The following is a 16,585-nucleotide window of genomic DNA, read 5'->3' on the forward strand; positions in this document are numbered from 1 at the left end:
TACTTTTTTTTTTCTCGTGGAATCTCCAGATGACCTGAACAGCTATTGTCACAAGTTACATTCTGTCTTTGCTGAGAGCTAGAAGAGTCTTTGGAAGATATGGGATAGATGAGAGGGGAATATTTTATTAAATTTATGCTCAAGCTTCTGGGAATAATTCTAGCTTCATATGACTGTATACACAGCTGCTGTAAGTTCTCATATAATATTTAGGGTGAATAAACTACATTACAATTTCTAATCCCCTGACTATTTGTCATAGGTGCTGGGTAGCATGTAACATTAAATATTTCCATTACATATTAGGAGTGATGCACTTAGGTGGCAATGTTGGGAATGTAAACTGAACTCAGTTGTATCATTACTCATTTTCCATTGCCTCTTACTTTGATCAGACAGCAGAATTTTGCAGTTTTTCTGTACTTATACAGCACACACCTATTTATTTTTCTCAAACCAGTAATAAAAGAAAAACCAAGAAGAGAAACACTAAATGTTCCGAACAAGCTCTACACTATGCTTCTCATCAGTGTGTAGAGAGCTGCCTAATCTCATGATCTGGTTCCTTTTCCTCATTTTAACTGTACCAAAAGACAGATAAAAATACAATAAATGCCTTCCTCATAATACATTCCTGGGTAGCAACTGGGATAATTCACACAAGGAGATTGTGTAATCACAAATGGAAGGAGAGTTAATGTTGATAGGTTGAGCTGGTGTAGGAGAAGCCATTGATGTGACAGTTTCTCTTCAGAGTTATGATTCAGACTTGAGAATCAGGGATTGAAGAGAACAAGGCTTCCCAGGGAGTATTTAAAAGGTTGTGAAATGATTAATACATGGCATTTTGAAAGGATTTGGAAAACACTTAAAGCTTCTAAAGCTACCAAATTTTTTAATTATTTTTTTTAGGGGGTGGGAGGAAGGGCAAGTGCTAATATTTCTTTAACTGACCTGGTCTGTAAATTACATTCCAAGAGAGGGAAGTAAAAAAAGGGCATGGAGTTGGAAGTGTGGTTGCAAAAGGATATAGAGGTTGGGCAATCATGTTTTTCTGGAGAGGTAGACTAGCCTGAGCAGTTGCCAGCTACATGATACATAGTACTGCTACGTTTAGAACATATCACTGTGTTCTGGTTAATTACAATTAAAGGCCAAAGTCAAAGGGCTTGTTGCATCTTGTTTTGACCTCTCATATTGTGACTGCCTGTAGACATGGAGGAAGATGGAGCTTTGTGATTATTTGTGTTTCCACTTTGTCTAATTCAAAACAGACAAAATCATCACTCTATCCAGCTGCAGACAAGCATTTTTAAAAATCATTTAAATATATTCCAACTGCTGAAATCTGGTTTGTTGTTGACATTATCCTTACAGATGGATGTGATAGTCTTGGCTTGCAGGTGATGGCTGGAAATGTTACTCTTATCAAGAAGAAGTCTATATAGTCACATTTGTTGTTGCCTCTTTCTTCAGTTCTGTAATGTGCAGGGATGATAATAAGTTAATTAAATCCTAGCCTGAGGGTGCAGGCAGTGGATATTGATAGCTTTATAACCAAGTGTCTTTAGAACATGATTTCTCTAGAAAATGTCTGTTGTTCATTTCCAGGTTATGATGTATTTTATTGAATTACTAGGCAAAACCGCAGCCCAAACTCACAGTTGAGAACACACGGGTGTGATCTTTGAATATTTCAAAGACTATCAAGTCAGGATAGGAAAATGAACTTTTTATTTGTAAGCTGGTTCTAAAGTTTTTCCTTCTTTTTGAGATTTGTAGTTGTACGGATATTGGTAATTTTCAGTGGGTTCAGAGGAAACTCATTGGACTAGTAAAAGGGTTGAAAAATGTGCCTGAAAGTGAAAGATTGCTAAAGCTCAATCCATTTAGCTCATTCAAGAGATGATTAGAGGATTAATTAGTTGTTCTCTAGGTAATTACTAATACCAGACTCTAATCTAGCTGCCAATGATTTTAAAAGAGTGAATGGCTGAAGCTGGGTCCCATTATTTTTCAAACAGCGCAAATGTGGGGTCAGTTAAAGTGGAGGGGATTGTGTGTGCTCCGTTAGAAAGCTGTCATCCAAGCCCTTAATCAAGACTCAATTATATTTAAATAATACATAGCCTGGAATTAATGTGGGGATAAGCTTTGGACTGGTCAGCTTGCATGATCATTGTTATCCCTCCCGGTTGGAGAATGGCCGAAGTGAATGTTAGCAGTCCCTGACAAGGCTCTAATGAGATTAACTTAAAAATCATGGGACATAAAAGCATTGCTGTTCATGATATGTATTCTGACCCTCAGTCTCTGCATAAAAAAAGCTTAAAAATATTGTTGGTAACAACAGGACTAAAAAATTTCTGTTCTAAGGAAACCATTATTTAGCATTTGAAAATAAAAAGCAAAAGCAAATTTCATTATATTTATTCTGAAATTAAGAATGCTTGAAAAGCCATAAATATAAAGGCTATGAGATTAAAATTTAGCATTGAACAATTTTGAAAAGGAAAGTCAGAGCTAAAGGCTAACAACCTAATTTGTAAGCATGTAATGTAGCTCTTATGTCATGTTTGAGTACAGTACCTACCATAAAGTTAGCAGGAAAAATAAATGAATTTAATAAAGTGTCAGCTTTGCATTTACAATACTCTTGATTGTCACCATAAAATAAAAAGGGTTGGTTTGATTATTGATGTTCTCTTATACTTTTCTTCACATCCTTGTACCCTGATTTTTCTTACAGTGCATATCAGTTATTATAAAAAATAGAAAAGTTACTGATCTTTGGAACATAAAACCTGTGGGGCTCAGAAAACACTCTTTTGGCATGCCTATAATTCTCACAAGCTGAAGGAATTCAGAAAAACAAGTGGGATGATAGTGCTTTACAGAGAAGTGTGCTTATCTGTGGATACAGAGATTTCTCTCAGCTCTAGGCTGTTTCACAGCAAGGCTGGCGGTTCATTTAAACTGCAGAACATTCTGATGGAATTGGCCTCCCTCATTTTTCCTGAAAATGACTCCGTATGATGTTTTCCTTTTGAAATGTTTAAGCACATACTGGGGTTCTAAATCTGTCAGTGCATTCTGTTTCTTCTCATTAAGCACAAAGTGTATTCATTGCCTATAGCCATAGGATTTGCAAGGCAGTATCCTTTTAAGCAGTGAATAAATAATTAAGATTAAGACGTTCTGTGATAACTGTTTTAGCAAGCAGTAGCTCTTTCTTCCATACACAAATTTGGTAGCTGGCAATTATCAACTCTGTACAGATTTCTGACGGAAAGTAGGGCTAAAAAATGTGTTATTAGTTAAGCATATACATAAAAGGAAAGTTTAGGTTTGGAAAGCACAGAATCAATTCTAATATAGTTAAGGCAGAAGTCCAGGTGTGAGAACAAATTTGTGCAAGGCACTAATTCACCTGCTGTTGCTTTTAAGATAAAGTTTATTTGCATGGTTTATGTATCAGTACCAAAGTGAGTTTATATAAATATACATATATATATTATATAAAATATACTATGTATTATATATTTTATTTATATATCCTGTTATTTCAGGATTGAAGCAATTTGGGACATGCTACTGTCTCAGACATACTTGGCATATATACTTCTGTTGGTATGCCTTTCAAACCTACTCAGATACATCTTTCTACATATCAGTGGGTATGTAGTAAGCTCTATATTGTAGGGAGGATTCATAATAATGAAAAATGAGTATTTCAGTTTTACACAGATTGAACATTTGCTTTATTATTTTCTGATATGGAAGTGGTACAGTTAGGATAACCTAGGAATGTGACATATAATTGAAAAGTAGGCAGTTGGTGTGCGGGCGAGGCTTTCTGGTAATTGTCCATGCGGATTGTAGTTTTTAGCAGTAGGCTTGCCACTGGGAAAAAGCAGATTCCATAGGGAACTTCTGTACATGGGGAAATGATAAAAGAAGGCTTCAGAAGACTGAGATCTGATTTTGCAGGTGTTCATAGCACAAAGAACTGAAAGTAAAATAGAGTAGCATTTTACCTTTTATAAGGATGAGAATGTTGGTAGTCTGTCTTCCACCCCCCCAACCCTCCCCCCAAGCATGTGCTGTATCTCAGGTGGAGAATCTGTGGCAGTTTTATTTTTCTAAGTCAGTCACCTCGTGTTTACTCTAGCCATGGGCAGCAGTGATATGTGTTTTGATATTGGTGTTACATTCAGGTTTTTTTTTTTCAAGTCCTTATGACTTGAATTTCAGAGAAAGGTTGATGCCATGCTTATGGTGCATGACCTCGGTGACATACATTCAGAGAAGTCTAAAATATAGTGCCTGTTTGAAGTGAAGAATTAGCATAAACCCTCCCTAGCAATGCAAGCAAGGGTAGGTCACAGCAGACCTGTCCATCTGGAAGAATTGTTAATACTTCTCCATTTCTGTATTATGCTTTATATAAAAAAGTGTGAAGTTTTTTGTTTAACTAGCTTGTGTTGTTTCCAGAAGTTAAGTAGTTGGAATTTTAGATTTTAAGTAGTTCAGTGTCTACAGCTTTTATTCAGGAATCAAGGGTTGATAGTATGTTCTTTGATACTTGCCTCCATGATTTTATTGCCTTGTATAATTTGTTTTTTCACATGGGAAAACAGTATCTCACTCAGGCCCCTAGATGCAAATGAATGCAATGAAACATGAAGTGATGCAGGTCTTTTACAGTAAAAAGAGAGAAAAAAACTTGAATGGGTTCTAATCAGAGGTGGATAAAAAAATAACCTTTTTACTGAATTGTTGCTTGGAGTAAATATGCTTCATGTAACTATTTATTCACTGTAAGAGAGCCTTCTATGCCTGAGAGCCTTTTCCAGTGTAAAAATACTATGTATTGCTTAAAAAAGTATGCCTCAAAATTTTCACTGTAGCTCTGCCTCCAGGTTTGGTCTGGACTTAAATCTTACACACACAAAGAAAAGCTTGCTAAGTGTCATTTAAAATGCATTTTAGAAAGAGGTTGGATTTACTTTGCTAGCTGGCTGTCTGATACCTCCATTTATTTTCTTTGATGTCACAAGAAGACACAAAGAATTCAGGTGGCTGTTCAGGCCTAGTGCTAACTCTTAGGTGAATTTGTGTAGTTTTATCCTTGCACTGACCATTTACGTTGTTCCCTTTTAGGTCTGTACTAACACCCTGACAAACTGTCTCTCGTATTCCTTTTCTCATTACAATTTTTTTCCCTGCTATACAAAAGCCCCACATTCTCCTGTTTTTAATCCTGGATTTATCTATGTGAGCTGGTTCTTCCTTGATTGCCTTTGTGCATATGATTATGACAAGGATTTCTGTGCCCTTTTTTGGGGGGGTGGGGAGGTAGATTAATTACCTGTAAGAAGTTATGCACCGTCTCAAGGCAGTGTCAGCTGCTGCGCGTTATTTAGGGGATAAGGAATTGCTCCTCTCTGCCACTTGTGCTTCCTGAGTATTACAGGCCCATCCAAACTAGCTGTCATAAGCTGCTCTATAAGGTCTTCCCAAATCTGGTTTGGCAAAGTGAATCAAATCAGCATTTGTTTTCCTGCTGGAGTACTTGAAAATAGAATTATTCTGACAAAACTAGGGTGTGGGTAATTGTATGGGAATCTATCTACTATATATAGACTAGTTTCTGAGAGATGGTGGGGGTAGATACACATCAATACAGGTAGACTGGGGAAAGAGGACTGAGATCAGGTTAAATGCAGCCTGAACAACATGTCTGATTTTCTGTTAAAAGGGGAAAAAAAATAATCTCTCTTGGCAATAGAAAGGAAGTAGGCTTACATAAGTTGATTTAACCTAATGGGAGTTTTTTCCTTTGTTGTGATTTCTAGTTTAGTATATATATAATCTTGTTTTACTTTCTGGGTTTTATAACAGAGGACTGTTTCCTAGAGGATAAACCTTTATCCTATTAACACAGCTGACAGTAGAATTAAATGCACTCTAAAGCTTTGCAATATTTAGTCGTTTATCCAAGTTTTTGTGTTTATTAAAAGTCATTAGCAAAGAGCCCAAAGTTACTACTAGATGAACAACAGATTTTCAAATTCTGTGTACTCTTAATTATTTTAAATGTATTTTAATTTTTGTCACTGGTGAATATCAGAGAAAAAGGCTTAAAGGCATATCTCTGCTACATAGAACTGTAGAACTAACCGGGTTGATGGAGAGTTGTGTAATTTGTTCTTACCTCGAAGGGTGTTGACATATAAGCATCATTGATTGGAATATTGCATGGAAATATGGCTGCAAGATAGTTTTGTGACCATAGTTCTGCAACTAAGTTGTCAAGTCCTGGTTCAGAAGAATTTTAATTTAAGATGAAGCACAAGTTTGATGTCTCTATTTTGCTTCCCATCCAGAGCTGGCTAGATTGCAGCTTTACACTGTCTTCAATTTGTAAAGCATATGACCTATAGTTTTTTCAGAGACATGATGTATTTTTATGACAGTAATTTAGTGCTTGCTTGGTTTTCTGTAGTCTATTTCCAGTGGGATTCCGCTGTATAGCCCCAAGCAGCTTTTTACTTTAAACTGTGTGACTGTTGAAGAGTTTTAGACCTGGCCTAGCAACCTGGTGCTCTTCAGTGTTCCTCCCCACAAACAGTTATGTTCCATTGATTTTCATGTTTTTAAAATTTAATGCTTGCTGATCCACCATGCTCTGTGTGGGGGAGATTGAAGCTTAAGCTTCAAAGTTCTGTGGAACAGACAACTGCATCTGTTAGCTTGTGCTTTTTGTACTTCACTCCTATTAATGTCCTCAAGTATCACATCACACAATTATTTAAATGCCAGTCATCCTAGGTGCACATATGCAGAAGTACCATGCTGGTGCAAATGAATAGGCTTGTTCTGAATTGGCTCAGTTTTGGAAATATTTCTTCCTTGTTTGTTTTACAATGATGTCTATTCAAATTAGTCTAGAGAATGTTCTAGTTTTAATTTGAAGGAAATCTTAAACTCTGGGATGAGAAAGGATATTACTGTCTTTGAAGTGTGCCAGGTGAAATGTTTATTGGTATGTGGTGAAGCAGTGCTTGTAGTGGGTAACACAAAAAAGAAGTATATTAACATGACCACATACTGTAAAGGCTATAATAGTATCTTACATAAATAGATTTTTCATTCAGAAAGGCATTTTGAAGCACCTCCTGCTTTCCTACCTGTCACTCCAGATCAAAACACCAGTGTTTGGACACATGCAGATAGTTATGCAAATGCATTTTCCATTTTGAGGTCAGTATATGTCCCATCTGAAAAGCAAAGCATTCTGCTTTGGAAGGATTCATGCTCTGTGCAGGGAGAGAAAAACATGTTAGAATCAGCTACTAATTTTAATAAAAGTATGTTAAAATGCAGCATAAAGGTTCCTTAAAAATGTTAGATGTCAGGAAAGTTACACTGCAAATTTTAGGGGAGAATAGAGCTTGTGCTATTGAACTGTTTCAAACTTTTCCTTATACAGGTAAATTAAGGAAGCTACATGACCTTTTAGCATAGTGCTTAACACTGCTTTCTTTTTAATGTTGACATTATTTTTGCTGAACACATTTGTCTTGGCACTTTACTACAACTTTCTCTGATGTTTCATAGTATCTATCAGTCTAAAAGACTGAATTTCCTCATCCGTTCTTACATCAAGCAAGTTACGTTTCACAGTACTACCACTTGATTTGGAAATACAGCTTGGAGTCACAGTCATGTTTTTGTGAGTTATTTTAGTTGACTAACTTTTCATTGTCTCCTATAATGTATTTGAGAGGGGTGCAGGTGAAAATAAGTGGTTTAAATCAAATAATTGTCATTAACTGTTAAAAATACCTCCTTAGGAACAGTTTCCTCTTTCCTACTCCAACATTAGACTGCAAGACTTACATTCTGCCAGTTTCTGTTCTGACACTCAGAGAAATGTTTTTATTTTCAGATTGGCTGATCCTTGTCAAATACTTAGCAGCAGTCCAGAGACTGGTAATCTTGTAAAATCTCTGCTTCATAACTTGGCAGGTGTCTCAGTAAATGTAACATCATTTGGCCTGGTTTTCTGTTAAATTTACATAATTTACATCCTTTGGCCTGTTTTTTTTTTTTTTTTTTTTTTTTTTTGTTAAATTAGGAAATACAGGTATGTTATAGTTTAAGCTCTGTTTTAAGGAAGACAGAGAATAGTGCTGGCATGAATAGTTGAAAAGTGAAGTTCTCCAAGTCCTTTTTGTTTGAGGAGTTTAAAGTTAAAAGAGCAAGAGAAGATTACATTAGATTGTAAATTGTCAGATACTTATCCACGGTTATTGAGATAATGAAGTAGTAGTCCTAGTGCAAAATGTTACTCTGTCTTTTACTGACAGAACAGAAGGGAACAGAAGGAACATAAGATTTGATGAGCAGTGTTACACAGTCCAAGAATTAATCTGCTGCTTTGAAAAATAAAAGCAATAGTACAAATTTTAGCTTAGAGAAGTCTGTCTTCTGTCTGTTCTTTACTTTCTCATGCTGTGGTATAGCTGCTGTTCTGATGTTTTTGAAGCACAAGAAAGGATTTTATCAGTGCTTCCCATAACTGCAGAGTTTTTCTGTGATGTATGCTGAAGTCCATGAATATTTTCAAGCATTTCTGTCAACAGGAGATATGGTTTATGTCAGCTCAACTTACAAACATAAGACACACAATATGCTGCTGAGAGTGTCAAGCTGTGTCACCACCATTTGTAAAAAAAATAGTTCATGACTGTAAAATGCAATTAAAAGTTCAATGATAGGTAAAAAGATAAAGAAGTCTTAATAGTATAAATTCATTTTTCCATGCATGAATACCACACTGAGACTAATTCCATTCCACTGGATTTGAAATACTTTCAAATATTAGTAACAGTTTGATCTCTGTAGCAGTGATTGCCCTGAGTAAATGAGGATTTGTAAAAGAAGTGATTTAAGAGTATTTTAGAAGCCTTGAAGAATATTTGGACTTCAGTCATTTCAGACACAAGCTGGCTGAAATGACTTTTAACTGAGTTTTTATAATTTCCACAAATCAATATTTTTTTCATGTGAAGAACTCATCCTTAGCATTCTTCCATGACCTTACATTTGATTTGGTGTGATGGTATTTTTTGGTGTGGTTTTTGTTTGTTTGTTACTCCTCCACCCCAGGCTTGTCATAGACTTCATCTTTTACAGCTTTGCTCATGACATGAGTACTTGTAGCATTTGTGTACTGACTTTTGGGTCTCTTTTTGCCTGTCTTGACACCTATTATTTACTGGCTGTTGAAATGAATTTTGACATGTGACTTAAACCTTTGTTTTAAAACATTCTGTTAGGATTTTTGTTATTATTAGTATTGTGGAAATCTAGAAATCAATGATTTTTGTGCTCTCATCTTTTTGGTTATAAATCATAGAATGGTGGAATGGTTTGTGTTGGAAGGGAACTTTAAGGGTCAATTATTTCACCCACATGCAATGATCAGAGACATCTTTTATGAGAACAGATTGGTCAGAGCCTTGTCTTACTTGGCATAAAATATTTCTGTGGGTGAGGCATCTACCACCTCTCTGGGCAACTTGTTCCAGTGTTTCACCACTCTCACAAAAAAATTCTTTGGTAACATTCTGAACATGAGCCAGCAGTGTGCCCAGGTGGCCAAGAAGGCCAATGGCATCCTGGCCTGTATCAGGAATAGTGTGATCAGCAGGACCAGGGAGGTCATTCTGCTCCTGTACTCAGTGCTGGTTAGGCCACACCTTGATTACTGTGTCCAGTTCTGGGCCCCTCAATTTAAGAAAGATGTTGAGGTGCTGGAACATGTCCAGAAAAGGGCAATAAGGCTGATGAGGGGTCTGGAGCACAGGCCCGTGAGGACCAGCTGAGGGAGCTGGGGGTGTTCAGCCTGGAGAAGAGGAGCCTCAGGGGAGACCTTTATAGCTCTCTACAACTACCTGAAAGGATGTTGTAGCCAGGCAGGTTTAAGCTAGACCTTAGGAAGAAGTTTTACACTGAAAGAGTGATTGCTCATTGGAATGGGCTGACCAGGGAGGTGGTGGAGTCACCATCTCCAGAGGTGTTTAAGAGGAGGATGGATGAAGCACTTAGTGTCATGGTCTAGTTAATTAGAAGGGTTAGGTGACAGGTTAGACTCTATGATCCTAGAGGTCTTCTCCAACCTGGTTGATTTTGTGATCTAGCCCAAACTGACTTTCTTGTAGTTGAAAACCATTGCCTTTTGTCCTGTTACAAGATTTTTTTCTTCTTCTCTTGAAATTGTTTGCTTCCTTCCTTTTTCTGCCTTCACAATTGCAAATACTTGAAGAACTTATTTACAAACAGTATTGAATGCAATACAGCTTTGAAAAACTCTGAACTCAGTGATTTTACTAACAAGAACATGAGGTCTAGTCTATGCTTTCTGGCTACCATGCTGGAAATATTGCAAAAGTAGATCTTAGTCTTAGATGTCCCAAATTGTTTTTAAGTTTCACTTGAACAATTTAGAGATTGGTGAAGAAAATCACCTGTGCCAAATGGCATTTCCATTGTGTGATTTTCACTGCATGTTAAAAGATGAGTTTATGCACTACAAGTCAATAAATGCAGAGTCTAATCAAAAGTTTTGCTAGCACAGGAAAAAAATCTGCTGTGTGTAATAGAGCCTTCTCTAAAAGATATTGAAATGTGATGAACCACAACCATTTTTTGATTAAGTGAGGGTTTTTTCAATTTGATACTTAAAAAGAGCTATGAATATCGTTCAGTCATACTTTCCTATCAATGCCTTCCAAGTGGCTATCAAAACTGAGATTACCTATTTTCTAGAATATTAGATCCAAAAAAAAAAAAAAAAAAAAAAAAAAAACAACAAATAGGCCGCTGCAGAAAGATTGTAATCTGCAGCTGGCAAATATGTAAACCCCTTTTCCTTCAAGGTGTGAAATTAAGAAGTAAAATCTAGTCTGTCACTTTTGCATACGATTTTATGGGCTATGCTTCTGAAAATTCAACATCCTGGAATTGTTATTTAAATAGTCATGGCCACATATTGTCCTGGACTATTTATATGTTGAAATTGTTGCCCCCCACTTCTTTGTCTGCACGTTTTAAGATCTTTAGGATGGTGTTTGCACTGTGTTCCTAACTTTGGTCATTGTTTAATTTAAAAGAAACTGTTTTGGTCTGATTTAGTCAAGGTTACAGAGTATTTTCTATCCTCCCATATTGCTTTGTTTTAACTCTTACTGGCTATTGGGCGAAGATGTACAGACAGCTCCACTTGTCCCATCTGGTTTTGCTCAAATCCTGCCTCAAATCTGATTCCCAGAGTCTACTCAGGCTGCTGCTTTGTTCTTGCAAAGGGTTTTGTCTTAACAGATTTATTGTTCTTTTTTAAACACCCCCCTCCCCCTTCCTCCCCCCTCAGTTTCTGTGTCTTTAACAGCAAGCTTTTTGGAAATGTTGGCTTCACCAGGAAAGATGTATCCTGTGCTTTATCTTTCTGCTATCCTATCTGTCTAGATCTGGCTGTGGATCTAATCTGTATGTTTCTAATACATCCGCATTACCATGGCAACTAGATGTCAGATAGAGGATACATGGTAACGTTGTTTTCCCTCTAAAAAGCCCTACTCTCTACCACTCCTTATTCAGCAGCCGTTGCTTGGTGACTTGGGTTTGGGCTTTGCCTTTTGATAAATGTGAGCCAGTGAAGTTTTGTTAATGTGCACTATCTCAGGTACAACATTAAGAAGTGTCCTTGTTGGTTCCACAAGCAAGACAGGGAAGATAATTTAACATTGGCTATTAATGGTAGAAGATTACTCTGTCCCCTCTTTTATCTATCCTTTTTCTGCACTAATGTCTCTAATGAATACTAACTTCTCTGGTGACTGATTAGAAGCTGCAGGACTACAGTTTTAGTTCCTTTTGTGAATAGTTGGAAGCAGCTGTTTGACACTCTTGTTCCCATCCACTTGAGCCTGGGAACTTGGTAACCCATATTGGGGTATATAAGAGGCATAACCATTTCTTTAAAATTTTGAGTTTGGAAAACCAATGTTTGTCAAAGTTTTCTTGTTGTAATCTTCCATTTTTGTGTTATCACACAAAGAAGAAAGACTTGAGCCTATTAAAAACACCCGAACCATCAGGCACATCACCCACTCCACATTGTATATCATTGCCTAAGGCTGTACAGAGCGTGTGTGTGTGTAACACATATAAAATGCAACAAACATTTTAGTGGTAATATATGCTTAGTTATTCTTTGAGAACAGCTATTTCCAATTTCTATCTGTGTCTGTGGATCAATTCTTGTAGGCTTTTACTCATCATTAGCCTCTAATGTACAAACTGTTTCCCTCTTTTGAATATGCAAAACCATTTGATCAAATGGGTACGTGGCATTGGTGAAAAATGTAGCTTATGTTTAGTATGGAGCAGAGAAGTTGATTGTTTGACAAAGAATCACTGTGTCTAATGTATCTAAAGATATATTTTTGTCATTTTTTTCTACTATTTTAAAGTAGAGTAGAAATTTGTCACTCTGTCCTGTTACATAACACAGATTCTTTGAATTTTCTTGGATTGGTGTTGTGTGAATAGGAGAAAAGAAAGGTCACTTTTCTAGTAAAGTATTAGTATGCTTGGCTAGAATATAAACTGTTTCAAAGTGTTGTTTGGCTAGAAACTTACAAAGACATTTTTACACAATGCTTTGTTTATCTAGGTGTCTTTCTTGTAGCTTTTATTTGGCACATTCCTGAAGAACCAAATAGTGTTTAAAACTCCAAAACTGATTTTATGATGTATTCACCCCAAGATGCATTAGTGCATCTGTTCAGTGTTTTCAGTATATGTGCATCTTCCCAGTTTTAATACGAGCTTCAGAGGCTTTGAACCAGCTGAAAATGTTCATGTCTGTGAGGTTTTTTTCCCACCTGTTTTTTTTTTTTTTTTTGTCTGACTAAAATTTCTCACCTTCTCAAATTGTGCAAAAGGTCATTTTTGGAAGGAAGGGAGAGGTAATACACAAGCATTATAATGCACTACAGTAAAGGACCAATGATTTGAGAGGATGAGAGATGGTAACTTGTCAATTTAACAGAGGTGTGCCCTATCTGATGCATATGGGTTCATACTGTGTTGATACTTCAAAGAATGTAGCACTAGAGGTTTACTTTACTATAGCCCAGTACGACTGGAGTGCATTTTACGAGCTAAAACATTTTCCTCTAAAGGTTCTCATGACTCCATTTGATGATTGTAAGAGGCATGATGTGTTGACAAAACATCTCCTGTTTGAAGCAGTATTTGTTAGTCCTTACGGCGTTGTGCTGTGTAACTAAGTTGGCCTGTTTCTGCAGTTCCATATCTCTCTCTGAATATCTGAGCAATAGAAATTAGACATTTATCATGAGATGACAGTTTACAGGTTTGTGTGGTTTTGTGTTTTAAACATTTTTTGTAAAGGTTTGCAAACAGTTCTGTCCTTGAGAAATTTCTGTAGGGATGATTTTTATTTCCAAGGCTATACTTTGTCGTTGTATCACTTTGACAGCAGGTCTGCTGTAGTTGTCCCTTTTGGTATATTGTGTCTTAAATATTTTATAGCAGAGTTTCATATAGTAGCAGTTATGTTTGCTTTCTTTTTCTCTAATGTGTGGTATGTTCCACTGTCTTCCCATGTTGTTTGATCATGTTTTCCCTGCTTCCCACACGCAGAGGTTTAGGTTTCCTGGTTGCTGATAGTCACTGTTCCATCAGCCTGTGCAGAAATTTCTTCTTCATGTTTTCTTTCTTCTGTGTTTGAGACTAATTTTGCTTCTGCAATGAAATTACCATAAAACCTCAACCAAACCCAACCAACCAATGCCCCCCCCACAAAAACAACCACCTTACACCAGCATCCAAACAAAACCCTCAAATCATGAACCTCACCATAAAAATAAACACTAATCATACCCTAATTCTTGCGCTGCTACTTCAGAGGAGGAGAACGTTATTAAGGCAATGCTTGAATCTGAAACAACTAAATGCCTTCTGCTATGCCTTTATACAGTCAGCCATTTGAATTCTTTATCACCTCATATACTTACGAGGAGGGAATGTGATTTCTGACATCGGTGAATGCTTCTCAGCGCATGAAGCAAAGTGGACAAACACCTTCTTTTATGTCTACAGATGGCCAGATGCTTTGATCTGTAAGCTGATGCATCCACAGTACTTAGCGGAGGCAGGGGGAGGGAAAGAGAGAGAAAAAAGCAAAGGCATTTGCCAAAATTGGCATCCAGCCCCAGTGCTTACGTATGTTGGATCATCCTGAAAAGCATTCATAATGGTGTTGAGTAGTGTAATTATTAGTCTATGTCCCAGCAAAGTATGTGATTTTGTTATTCTTTAAAATATGGACAGACTAAATATGTTGTCAGTGTCATCAAAACTAAGCTAATGTTGTTGCTATCTTTGAGCCAAAAGGGTACTGGGTTTTGCATTCCTTTCCTAGTGTTTGGCCCTACAGGCTGTGTTCGTTCTGCTTTGTTGTATGACAGTATCGGTCTGCAATGATAGGGGCTGCCTTTGAGATTGTCAAATATTGCAAGAAGGAATGCCACTGTGGATGCCAGCATGTTTGACATCTTTCCTGAAGAAATTAATGATTATATTATGAAGGTAATATAATAGGGGAACAAAACTAAGGACCATTGGTAACATTATTTTCTTGGTAATAACGCCATGTACAGCAAGAGAGAAAACTATTCTGCACTTCCTTCATGGTCGCTGAATTCCTCAGTGAGCTCCTTTTTTTCTATAATTTTTGTTCAGTTAATTACAAAGTAGAATTTGTCATGTATGTATAATTTTTTTTCTGGCACAGACGTACTCTATTCTAGGTATTTTTATGTATTCTGTGAATGAAAATACATTTTATTACATGGCTAAGTTTTGGCATGCTGTTGCATCGGTTTGCACATCTTGGTTGCCTTTGAGACTTCAGACTCATTGCTTTGGATCAGCAGTATCTGTGACAGTAGCTTAATTGCTACATGTTTTTGTACTGTTGTTTAGCAATTGTGTTTCAGATTTGTGTCAGCATACCTATTTGCCTGGGGCTTGGTTTTATATTAAATATCAGCAAGAAAACCCCAACAGGTAACATCTACACAAACAGCAGTGGAGCAAAATCTCATGTAATTGCAAGCCAGCTCATCCAAAAGATGAGGGGAAGAGAATAATTTAGTTATATTACAACTGTTCCTGTCAGGAAGTAAATATAGAAATTCTGTTCCAAGAATTGTGGTAAAATCTATTTATATGTATTGTCTTTGAGCCTCATGATGTCACATTAATGCTTTTGCATTTATATTAAGCTCTTTTTTTTCCCCCTTCAAATTTCTAAATATTCACAAGCATTACTTTACCACTGTTGACATATAACTGTTTTAGAGATGTAGATGATATTCACCAGTAATATTAAGAGCTTAATAATACTATTTATAGATGACTTACAGGGAGCAATTTTAGTGTAATTACTAAAACTAGAAGTTGCCCCGAACTACAAGCTTAACATGTAGTTATTATAAGACTGCAAGTTTTTTATTAGGATGTATCATCAGACCTCAGTTGTATTTAGGATATTGCATGTGGATGGAGATGCACCCACAATAAGCCATTATCAAGTTTAAAACAAGGAGGTTGTGTTTGAGATTCTTCTGCCTGACAATAAAGGCACATGATTTCCACTTGGGGTCTTGCAAGTTTGTACAATAGATATGTTTTTTCCCCAACTTAACAAAAAAAAAAAATTCTAAGGATTAAACCTGAGTGTGACCTCAATTGTTGTTGTGGTTTTTAAGAAAAAAAGGCTAATGCATAAAATGTAACTTGGTGCATTGCAAAAGAGGACAGCTGACATAATAGATGTGCAGGGCGTAAGAAGATTGTGAGTTGTCACCTGCTTTCCTTTTTGAGGAATCTACTCATCATAGATCATATTTTGCTTGTGTCTTCTTATTTAAAATGCTTGCTTAATGCTTCTCTCAGCTAAAACACTCCTATTAGTTTCAGAGTCACTGGATTAATGTTTATAGTGATCAGCATTTGGATTAGTGATTAGTGTGGTTGCCCTATTGCAGAACATAGACTTAGCCAGCCACATGCAAGGAAAATATCCTGCTTATATTTCTATTGAGTTCTCTAATCTGAGGTGCAGATATTTAAACACATTAAGTGACTTTTCATAGATAGGCTAAGAAAAGTAAATCCATTACTGCAGTGGATGAATATTTTAATATTTTTCAAAAGTAAATTATAGATCTATTTTTATCATATATATATATATATATATATATATACACACTTCCCCCCCCCCAAATACCACTGGAAGGATTTCACATTCAGTTTAGAATTTGACAGGCAGACGACTAAATTTGTCCCATGACCTTATGAGGCTGAAGAGTGTATTATGTAGCATTTAAGGAAAATTAAATTGTGAGGCAGAGGTCACTACTTAGATGAGTGGCGCTGAAATCCAACTGTAAGTTGCTAAGAACCACTGTAGTTTTTTTTA

The 16,585-nt window shown here is 36.5% G+C and overlaps 1 protein-coding gene across 5 annotated transcripts in view; it reads left to right on the forward strand.

Annotated features, from left to right (window-relative positions):
* CACNA2D3 (calcium voltage-gated channel auxiliary subunit alpha2delta 3) overlaps positions 1-16,585 on the forward strand; it is a 415,635-nt gene that overhangs the window by 171,532 nt on the left and 227,518 nt on the right. The gene's annotated exons all lie outside the window — the stretch shown is intronic.

This window comes from Pogoniulus pusillus, chromosome 16 (assembly GCF_015220805.1).
Source record: "Pogoniulus pusillus isolate bPogPus1 chromosome 16, bPogPus1.pri, whole genome shotgun sequence".
Taxonomy (NCBI): Eukaryota; Metazoa; Chordata; class Aves; order Piciformes; family Lybiidae; genus Pogoniulus; species Pogoniulus pusillus.